This window comes from Diaphorina citri, unplaced genomic scaffold (assembly GCF_000475195.1).
Source record: "Diaphorina citri unplaced genomic scaffold, Diaci psyllid genome assembly version 1.1 scaffold1526, whole genome shotgun sequence".
Classification (NCBI taxonomy): domain Eukaryota; kingdom Metazoa; phylum Arthropoda; class Insecta; order Hemiptera; family Psyllidae; genus Diaphorina; species Diaphorina citri.
This window is the reverse complement of record NW_007378952.1, coordinates 46,918-58,537: the sequence shown is the minus strand read 5'-3', so window position 1 is coordinate 58,537 and position 11,620 is coordinate 46,918. Positions and strand designations below refer to the sequence as shown.

The window sequence follows — 11,620 nt, the reverse complement described above, 5'->3', positions numbered from 1 at the left end:
TACCAACAGTAGGTAGATATCATTGATCATTCTAGTCGAAAAATTTACAATCGAAATACGAGTGCAAACTTAGTGTCAACTGTGGGCATCGAACAAGGGACCTTCTTTCTACATGGCAAGCAAGAGCGTCCGAACCTCGGCACAAGTTCAATGCACCAATGAGTATCCTAGTCCTAATGGTCCAATACACCACGCAGATATCAGCCAACCAATCAGAACCTATTGTTCCGGCAAAGTGCAAAGTTCAAGGTCAATAATGTTCAAGTGTACTTTGGTAGTTTGCAGTCTAGTGGTGTCCAACTTTTGGACTGTGATTATACGGTCTCTAGCTCTAGCCATGTTAAATTGGCTGGCTCGTCCTGAACCGCAGTCAACCATCGTGAGGACTTGTGCTTGGTCTTTAAAAGCGGAGAGAACCTTTTGAGGAACTGCCACCTTGCTAGGCTGGTTAGGGTTAGCTGTTCTCCTCCCTGTTTATAGTCCCACAGTCAGACGCTAGTCTTCTCTCTGTTTAACGTCCCCCAGCCAGTAAGTATATCACGTGTTGGTGGCTATATTTGGGGGTGGATTCAGCCTCGATTGGGACAATGAGAAGGTTAGGGTCCCAGGAGAGAAAGACGCGATGGCGAAATGTCTGATAACCATGGCCTTGGAAGGTGAAATGTTTGTCACTCACGTGACTTTTTTTATCATTATTTTTTCAGCAAACTTTATTTTTGGTAATGAGTAATAACCGTATTTACATACCCTTTTCAATTTGCCCCCCCCCCCCCCAAAAAATGTAAAATATGCTTTAAAATTATGCTTTAAATGTAAAATATGCTTTAAATATTAGGTTCAACTATGCTTTAAAATTAAAGGCCCCTTTGGAGGGCTAAAGGGGCCTTTAATATTAAAGCATAGTTGAACCTAAATATTGCGAGCCTAGTTATAGTTAGCTTCAAGGGCAGCGGGTCTGCCTTGTAAGCGCTAGGCCCCGGGTTCGATTCCCGCCCGGAGCGGACTTTATCCGAAACAGATAAGGTTCGTTCTCAAAACGGAATGGCTGGCTTTCTCCTATCCTGTCTTCCTTCTCTTTTCGCTTTCGGGACGATAAGACCTTAGTGGTGTGGTGAGCTGTAAAATCCAGAAAAAAGGGCCTTAACGGTACCCCAAAGGAGCAGGATGAGCCTGTTGCCCTAGCTTTCTCCTATCCTGTCTTCCTTCTCTTTTCGCTTTCGGGACGATAAGACCTTAGTGGTGAGGTGAGCTGTAAAATCCAGAAAAAAGGGCCTTAACGGGACACCAAAGGAGCAGGATGAGCCTGTTGCCCTGTGGCAAGACATTAGATGAAGTGTTCCATAGACAGTTCTAGATAAATTAGATTCAAATTAAGCGAGATCATAGATCAACCATTCATTTCTCACAACACTAAAACATCGGAGATCACACCATCAGTAATGATACCGTAACTGAATTGGTATGGATCGCAAGGAATAATTTCGCGATTGCATAATGTTTAAACTGTAACATCAATACAATGGAACTGTACACAATGGCTATAACAGTATAGTGCACTTTGCAAGACGGAACGCATGGCCAATTCAATTGGACACCCCTCGGAAACCAATGGGTTGAAATGGGTAGGATGAGTTGCCGAAAAGTAACGGACTAAGGGTAGTAGTGCGTTCAGGGAGGTATATATGGATCGCAAGGAATAATTTCGCGATTGCATAATGTTTAAACTGTAACATCAATACAATGGAACTGTACACAATGGCTATAACAGTGTAGTGCACTTTGCAAGACGGAACGCATGGCCAATTCAATTGGACACCCTCGGAAACCAATGGGTTGAAATGGGTAGGATGAGTTGCCGAAAAGTAACTTTTAAGCGAACCAAGGGTAGTAGTACGTTCAGGAAGGTATCTAATTTAAGGTTTAATAGATACCTACTTACCTACCTAGCTATTGGTTGACAGCTGTTGCAAAAGACAATTTGATTTGGTTTCAATTTGCCTGACTTACCAAGACGGTCTGGTCCATTAAATCAGATAGCAGATAGTACCTACCTAATGATAACAGCATCACCAATTTTATTAGCATCAGATGGAATTAGCGAAAAATACGTAAGTCCCTAATGGCGCAATCACAGACGAAAAGACAATTTGATTTGGTTTCAATTTGCCTGACTTACCAAGACGGTCTGGTCCATTAAATCAGATAGCAGATAGTACCTACCTAATCATAACAGCATCACCAATTTTATTAGCATCAAATGGAATTAGCGAAAAATACGTAAGTCCCTAATGACGCAATCACAGACGAAAAAAATTTACCATGACCAAGTAATGAAGCAAGTACCTTCTGTTGAGCAATCGATTATTTTAATTAACAACCAAGTAAGAAGATTTTGTGTAATGGTACGATTTATGTGGAGTTGTGGACAGTATGGGTAGGCTGACCATACGTCCCGCTTTGGAGCCTCTGGTCCCGCTGTCCCGAGAAATCCTCTCGGGACGCTAAAATGTCCCGCTTTTGCCCAAAGTCCCGATGTTGTCCCGTTTTAGCTGGTCCGAACCTAATATTATCATTGAGAGCAATGAGCTCGGGAAAAAAATCCATTTTACGATTCCAATATTGTACAATATTATGTATCATACAATATTATGTATCAAATCAATACCTAGTTAAGTGGGTATAAAATATGTTTGTACCTCACCCCCCCCCTTCGTCCAAAAAGGACTGCGTCCCGCTTTGTGCCAAAAAAATTATGGTCACCCTAAGTATGGGTAACTGCCGAAATACAGGGGCTCAGTGGCTGCCCACCCCACCTCTTCTTCTTTTTCTTTTCCGGGGTCGGCGTTTTTCATTAGCCTCTCAGTCAGCCCTAGCTAGGGTGATTGCTTTGGGCTGACATTAGGTTTTGGCTACAAATTTTACGAGTGGATGCTCTTCGCAGTGAACCTTTTCGATTTCTTTAGCCTGCCCCCACCTCCACAGCCTAAATCAGTGATGCATAGGTACCAGAAGAGACAGAGTTTGAAAAATTTACGACAGTAAAATTTACTTTCTGGCAGTAGGTACCTATAACGCTGAAATTTTCGTAATCCAATAAAAAAATAATGTCCATGCATGTGAAATTTTAGGGTTTTATATTTATTTACATTAAAAAGTTTACTGCACGGATTTTATGCTGTTGGTGAGTTTTATTGGATATCCTTAATTATATTGAGGTATTAACCGTATTATACTTTAAGTATAAACTGTCCTAATTCTCTGAATTACGATTTCACTCCTCATTTCATGAGTTCATTACTCTACTTTGACATGAAATGTGTGAATTTCTGTAAAATCTGAATGAACTGCTGACTGCAAGTACAAAACCTATATTAAATTAGCCAGCCTAGTAAGCTTGGATGGTAGCACGTCTACCTTCTAAGCGCTAGAAAGTGGGTTTGATTACCGCCTGGAGCGGGTTTTTATCCTGAACTGATAAGGTTGGCTTTCTCCTATTCTTCTTTCTCTCTTCGCTTTTGATAAGACGACATACATATAGCTAATTTACAGTTTGTTACATTTGGATTAAATTTGTGAAACATCTTAAACACATAAAGGAAATTTTAATTTTCTCATTCAATTTTAGACCCGACCGACAGCTTAATAATTTCGTAATCTATTATGAAAATAGGAATAAGTGTATTCTGTAGCTATTTATTATAATGGAGGTAGGTAATCCTATACCTAAATATAGGTAATCATGATATAGTAAAGAAATTGTTTTTGATAACCACACCATCATGCTTGAACAAATCCGCAAGACCTTGAGATGGTAAGTTAGATATTGAACGAAAAACTAAGACAATAGATCTGGTAATAACAAATTATAGATATCTATATCCTATATCCCATAGGTACTTAGTACATAGTTACCTACGTATACATAAACAGCCAAATCTGCGGTGTGCTACACTGTATTAAGGTGAATTATTGTATTCAAATAATGTAGGGTAAGTGTACCATTTATTCGCCCACCTAAAAAACTTACCATTTATTGGCCCACCTGTACCATACGCCACATAAATCTGAACTGGACGAACTTTTTCAAGATCCAATTTCATCAAAAGAAGTGTGGTTTTTTCGGCGGGGTCACATTAAAGGGGCCCCTCTAAAAAAAAAAAAAAAAAAAAAAAAAAAAAATGTGACAGAGTGCCACAAGTTTAGGGTGGAAGAACTCTATTATTGGGTTAGGTACTTCCCCTGTGCCCTAAATCACCAAAGTATGGAAAAGTATCTTACAAGTGTAATAGCCAATGGAAAAGCAGAATTTTGAATTTGGACAAAAATCATATCGAAATATGGAATTGTAAATACTTTTCCATACTTTGGTGATTTAGGGCACTGATTTAGGCTGTAGGAATGCTATATTATAGTGTCAAAATTCCCGATATAGAGTTAATTATTAGAGTGCCGGAACCCAGTCACCCGATTGGGCTGCCGGCACCCTAGTTTTTTTCTCAGTGTAGTTTTGTACCGACACTTTTCTTGAGCAGTCAATATACATAGGTACTGACTTTAAGGAAAAACGCCTGTATGATTGACATTTATTTTAGACAGCGCACTACGGCATTGCTGGGGTAGAACATGCCAAGAACGCATTTCCGCGACAGAGCTGCGGTAATGACCTATTTTAGTCAGAAAGGTCCCCCAGTTTTTGAAAAACCCTTCCAAAACTTTTCAGGTTAAAAGTTTAAATCAAAAACTTCAAAGTGGAGGGTAGCACGTCTGTCTTGCAAGCGCTATGTCGCTTACAATGCACAAACCTACAATGTAAAAGGTGGATTACTAACAGCACACAATAAGACAATAACACTGTAAATATCCATTCATAGATACCTACTACCGATATTTTTTTTTTACAAATAATTTATGGTGTTAGGTACATACCTACCTATCGTTAGCTATTTTGAAACAATAGAAGAACATGATTTTTTTTTTTGCCTGTGCGGTAACCCTGAATCATTTCGGCCTTCTGTGCAGATGATAGCGAAAACAGTTGGTGGTCAGAATTAAATCAATGATACCAATATCTACTTGGTTATACCTATTATGTAAATTCAGTGTAAATATACCTAGGTGATAGATAAGTAGGTGTTGTAGTAGGTAGGTAGGTACTTCTTACGGCCTGCTCTTTAGTGCTATGTTGACTTTATGCTGGCGCAAGAAACAGTATAATCTACCTACAGAAAAGTGGGTTTGATTCCCGCCTGGAGCGGGTTTTTATCCTGAACTGATAAGGTTGGCTTTCTCAATTTGAAATTTATTTACTCAAAGTGAATTTATTACAGAAAATTCACGCAACAACACCCTATTTAATTAATTACCCTATTACATTATATAAACCGCATGTTGAGCAAAAGAGGACATTTTTAGAAGCAAAATTCCCTGTGTTTTTATTTTTACATTCTATTACAATAGGTAATTCACTGTAGTTTGTCTATGTCTGTTACAGACAGACAAAGTCTGTTTGCTTCGCCATAACTATTGAACGGTTGGTTCGATTTTGGTGAAATTTGACAAAGTCCTAAAATAAATTTTCACCTTAGATTTTGTCCTCGATTTGACTTTTAACAACCCCTTTTAAGGGCCCTTTGCCTGAGTCCTACAGGTCATTCAACCACTAATATGTTAGTAATGTATAGTCACACTGCAAAGATATGTTACGTTTTCGCGACCTGAATCTGAAGTGGTCCAATCAGAAATTACCGGTGATTACTCGAGGTGTGATTAAGAATAGTGAAACAATGCGCGGTTATGTAATCTGAGGTGCTTCCCCAGTGATACTTTTCGGCAGCTGACCAGTTGACCCAGAGTGGTTTTAGTAAACTGTAGAACTTACAAAGGGGCGATTGTCAGCCTAGTTAGCTTGGAAGGTAGCGCGTCTGCCTTGTAAGCGCTAGGTTGCGGGTTCGATTCCTACCCTGAGCGATTATTAATTCATTGAGGTTGTAAGTTTTGTTCTTGAAACGTCTTTTTCCTATCCTGTCTTCCTTCTTCGCTTTCGGGACGATAAGACCTTCGCAGTTACAGTTCCCTCTATCGTTTTTTTCTTCTTCTTCTTCTTCTTCTTCTTCCTCTTCGCTTTATACAGTTCCCTCTATCAAACCTCTTTTTACAGTTCCCTCTATGAAACCTTTTTAAAAGAAGACAGTTTTTTCCTTGTTCATGTCAACAACCCTTTTATCCCAAAATGGCCAGAGGATTAACAAGGTAATCTACAACTTCCGAGTATGCAAGTACATAATTACATGATCTATTTAGGTTATGCCTATCATTCTAAGCTAAATAAATAAAACAACATTAAATTTAATTTCTCAATTATATTATCGGTCTGATAATTATGGACATTAGGTATAAAGTTTACTCATGCCGACAATAGGTACCTCTACTTGATAAGTCCATAAATACCAAATTCGGCATTTTGCTCAGAAGTATTATTTTTTATCTAGGGGGAAAATAGACAAAACGGTCTTTTTTGGAACCTACTTACCCTCATAAAAATATTTTAGCACTAGAGGTGCCAGTTTGCCCCTTGTTCCCCTACCTAATTACTGTTATCAACTTATCATATTATATTATTCAAATCGGGTTATCTAAAGAATTAAAGGTTAAGAAAGTATGCAAGAATCTATGGAGGCTTTAGCTTTCGATAAAATAGCTCTAAAAAGTTCTAACTGTTCACTTCGAAATGACGCTACTAAATTTTCATGACGCTACTGGTACTCGAACCCCAGTCCTCCGGGATGCGAGTCCAAAGTTCTACCTATGAGCTGCTGGGGTTGTTAGGGTTAAAGATAAAGTTTACTCATGCCGACAATAGGTACCTCTACTTGATAAGTCCATAAATACCAAATTCGGCATTTTGCTCAGAAGTATTATTTATCTAGGGGGAAAATGAACAAAACGGTCTTTTTTGGTACTTACCCTCATAAAAAAATTTTAGCACTAGAGGTGCCGTTTTGCCCCATGTTCCCCTACCTACTCCTACCTATCTAATTACTGTTATCAACTTATCATATTATTCAAATCGGGTTATCTAAAGAATTCAAGGTTAAGAAAGTATGCAAGAATCTATGGAGGCTTTAGCTTTATATAAAATAGCTCTAAAAAGTTCTAACTGTTCACTTCGAAATGACGCTACTAAATTTTCATGACGCTACTGGTACTCGAACCCCAGTTCTCCGGAATGCGAGTCCAAAGTTCTACCTATGAGCTGCTGGGGTTGTTAGGGTTAAATTGGCCAAATAGTACCTACCTACCCAAGCAATTTAAGCATTTGCGAAAATTCCTTTCACAACTCGGAAATAAATAGGTACTTGTTTTGAGTAAGACGATAAGTAATATGTTAAAGCTACATAGAAAAATCAATACATTACCTACCTAGTTATACTGCCTCAAAAAGCTACTGCGAAATGAATTGAATTGAAGGAAATGTAGAACTACAGCATGGAAAATAATGAAAAAGAAAAGCTTGGAAAATTTGTGTGTGTGTTTTTTTTTTTTTTACTAGGTATGTGTGTTGAAGTTAAAATAAATAACGGAGAATACTGAGGCGGAAGAAAAGAGCGGAAAAAAAAATCTGGTGTGAACATCACACGACTTTCCTTATCCTATTGAATGGTGCTTATTTGGGTGTTCTGTTGTAACATTTACAATATCTCTAACCGTTTAGTCGATATAGCTGAAAACTGCCAAAAAGCGGTCGAAACCCGCCAAAAAGCGGTCAAAATACCGCCAACCGCAGCACCTATTTTAACCAAAGGCTTTGTGTTGCATCCTTGTCACATTTGTGAACAACATACCAAATTTCAAGTCTCTGGCTTATACCGTTCCCGAGATATTGTTAAATTACACCGAAAACCGCCAAAAAGCGGTGAAATGCCGCCAACCGTTGCACCGGTCTTAACCAAAAGTTTCGTGTCGCATCCTTGTCACATTTTACAGCTACATACCATATTTCAAGTCTCTAGCTCTTACCGTTCTCGAGATATTTTGTTTACAGACAGACAGACACACGGGCAGACAGACAGACAGACAGACACACACACGGACCAATGGCTGAAACTTTGGATTTAGGCTCTAGGGACCTCAAAACGTATTTTGGCACTAAAAACTGACCATCTAAAATTTGACCCGATTACATTACTTTCCTTCCTATAGGATAAGGAAAGTAATAAGGAATCCAATTCGCCTCTCCCTAGCACATCTAGAAGTGGGTTTAAACCACTAGTTGTACATGTATGTCTATCTGTTACGCTGATAGACCTTTTGCTGTCCTCTTTTCACGAGAAAATAACTCGACCGATTTTTTAGTCCGTCCTTCCTTTATTATTACTAATAATAAAAGGTATAGTGGACGGACTATTGTATTCGCTTCGGTGTCGTCTGTCGGTCTGTCCGTCAGTCAGTCTGTCCCCATAGAAGGACTTATCCAAACCTGGTCGACCTATATATCAAATTAAAGGTCTTTTTACCAGGATCACGAAAATGGTGGTGCAAATTTAGTCCAGAAAACAATAAAGCCAAAAAAACTGGTTTTTGCGGGATTTTTCTTCACATTTTCTCACACAAATGAGCTCTGATCTTGAAATTTGTCGCGACGACCTACGAACTCAAAGCGAGAAAGTTTTAGATAACACTTCAGTCGATAATTCAAGACCAGTTTTAGCGTCACATGTGTTAAGCTACGCCGAGAAAGGCCAATAAATGGATGGGTGACTTAAACATTATATTGAGAATAAAGGGAGGACGGGCTCTAGTCTTGATTTCAAATCATTACATGAAAGTAAAATCAAATCAAGAATGATAGTAAACTGAATATTAAACAAATTAGGTAGGTATACATAGGTACTGATTTTCTCTAAGCACGATGGAATAAACTACGGGCTAAAAAATTCCCGGAGGGACGGACCCAGCTTGTTAATACCTATATATACGTAGACTAAGTACCACAGGTAGGTACCTACATAAACATAAAGCTCTAAGGGTTAGGTGGTAGAGAACGCCTCCAGCGTTAACCTCAAGTAGTGGCTAGTGTTTATCTAATACTCAAGTGTCTATCAAGTTATCTATCCTAGTGTAGTGTAGTGAATATGAGGTACATATTAGCCTATCTATACAAGCGTTAACCTCAAGTAGTGGCTAGTGTTTATCTACTCAAGTGTCTATCAAGTTATCTATCCTAGTGTAGTGTAGTGAATATGAGGTACTTTATTAGCCTATCTATACATATGTTAAGTGAAGGATTGTTGACCTTCACAATGCAAAATGCATTGTATTCACATCCATTGACAACAATACATTTTGTTTCTATACCTACTCACTATGTACATAATGTGTACCTACATTACATATACCTACCTAAATAGATAGGTATTGTTCCCAATGATTTAAGTACGTAGATAAGTATATTATTGGCATGTTACTATTATTACTCTGTATTAGTAGATATTCTTACACAATTTACACTGATAACTGCTTCACATTTCTATGTAGGTACCTATACAATAGCTTGTATGCATAATATTGTACTGATGCATGTAAACATAACATAAATAGGTATTAAGTAGTCTTCATACTCTAAATCTCTATACCTACTCACTATGTACATAATGTGTACCTACATTACATATACCTACCTAAATAGATAGGTATTGTTCCCAATGATTTAAGTACCTAGATAAGTATATTATTGGCATGTTACTACTATGTATTAGTATTAAGACGTCTATTCTTACACAATTTACACTGATAACTGCTTCGCATTTCTATGTTGGTACCTTATTAATATGTATACCTATACAATTATAGCTTGTATGCATAATATTGTATTGGTGCATGGAAACATAACATAAGTAGGTACGTAGTCTTCACTTTACACTATACAACTTTACATGTATAGGTACTACCTTAGTAAGTAGATTCATTGAAATACGAAGTGAGTTCTAATTTTTAACCTGGTGAATTTGACATCTCCACTAATCTTTTACCATACACATAGGGAAACTTGGCATCTCCACTAATCTTTGGCTGGAGGTAAACTAGACATCTCCACTAATATTTTACCATAGACATAGGGAAACTTGACATCTCCACTAATATTTTACCATAGACATAGGGAAACTTGATATCTCCACTAATATTTTACCATAGACATAAGGAAACTTGTCATCTCCACTAATCTTTGGCTGTAGGTAACAATTGAGTAGCTACTTAATCGAGTAGCGACCAGTGGCGGTATTACCAGTGTAGATTCGTATCTTTTGGGGTTTTTGTGTATGGAGTAAAGCTGGAATGACCAGTGTTCAAAGTTCAAAGATTATTGAAAAATGGAAATTGATTGTAAAAGAGGCACTTATGCTGTGATATCTACAAAAGTTGTGAAAAGGCTCTGCTTTACAACAACTTGATTTTAAATCATTACATGAAAGTAAAATCAAAAAATCAAATCAAGAATGATAGTAAACTGAATATTAAACAAATTAGGTAGGTATACATAGGTACTGATTTTCTCTAATCACGATGGAATAAACTATGGGCTAAAAAATTCCCGGAGGGACGGGCCCAGCTTGTTAATACCTATATATACATAGACTAAGTACCACAGGTAGGTACCTATAGATAAACATAAATTGATAAGAGTGGGTTGCAGTTGCAGATAAGGTTCCTCTGATAACTTCCATTTAAATTAATAATAGAAATAGTTTAGATTACAGATCGGAATTTGTTAAAGCAGCAGGGGTTCTTAACCTTTTCAAATTGGTGGACCACTTAATTCTTTGTTAACCACTGGGCCAAGTTACGTAGTAGGTAGGTATGTATGTGATCAGCTCCCATGTCAACAATTTTTTAAAAGTATTAAAAACCATTACCTATAATTTTATTTTGTGAAATATGAAGCAAAAAGTTGCTTTTGGAAATACAGCCTTGATCACCAGGACTTGAAAATTGCAAGTTAAAACGTCTTTTCATACAAAATCAGGAGATCTATTTTCCCATTGTTTTGTGTTTTCTATGTTTTTTTCTCATGATGTGTAATGCCATATTTTTTTCCCTCCTTCATTTTTTTTTCGTTATTTAATTTTATATTTATTATAGTGTGTCCTTCTTTAATTAAAGTCTGTAAAATAAAGTCATAATGTGTCCAAGGAGAATAAATTAGGGGAAAACAAGAAAGTGACCTTGTTTGTTGTTTGAGTGTGGCAAAATAAAACAAACAAATAAATAATGATTTGCATGGAATGTTATTGGCATCTTATCAATCACACAGTCACACCTCACACTATGCTGCCATTGAAATGAAAATTTTTGAAGTGTTTGTATTGTTTTATAAACACATCTCTTCTACTACAAAGAGTTACTTAATACAAAGAGCTACTCCAAGTACTTAAGATTTTACAGTCATAATATATGTCTCATGTTGACTTTTTCAATTTTTATGCTTATTCTGGTTCTTGTGTGAACGTTTTTTTCTAGGTTTTCAATCTCTTGGTGAAATCTACATTCTTAAAGCTTTCCCCAACTAAGACGACTTTAAAATGTCCCAAACGGGGCCAAAATTTACCTCATAAGGTACATGGCT

The 11,620-nt window shown here is 37.3% G+C and overlaps 1 protein-coding gene across 1 annotated transcript in view; it reads right to left on the bottom strand.

Moving 5' to 3' along the window:
• The window catches only part of LOC113470337, a 24,339-nt gene that overhangs the window by 12,103 nt on the left and 616 nt on the right, over window positions 1-11,620 (bottom strand). The window lies entirely within an intron of this gene.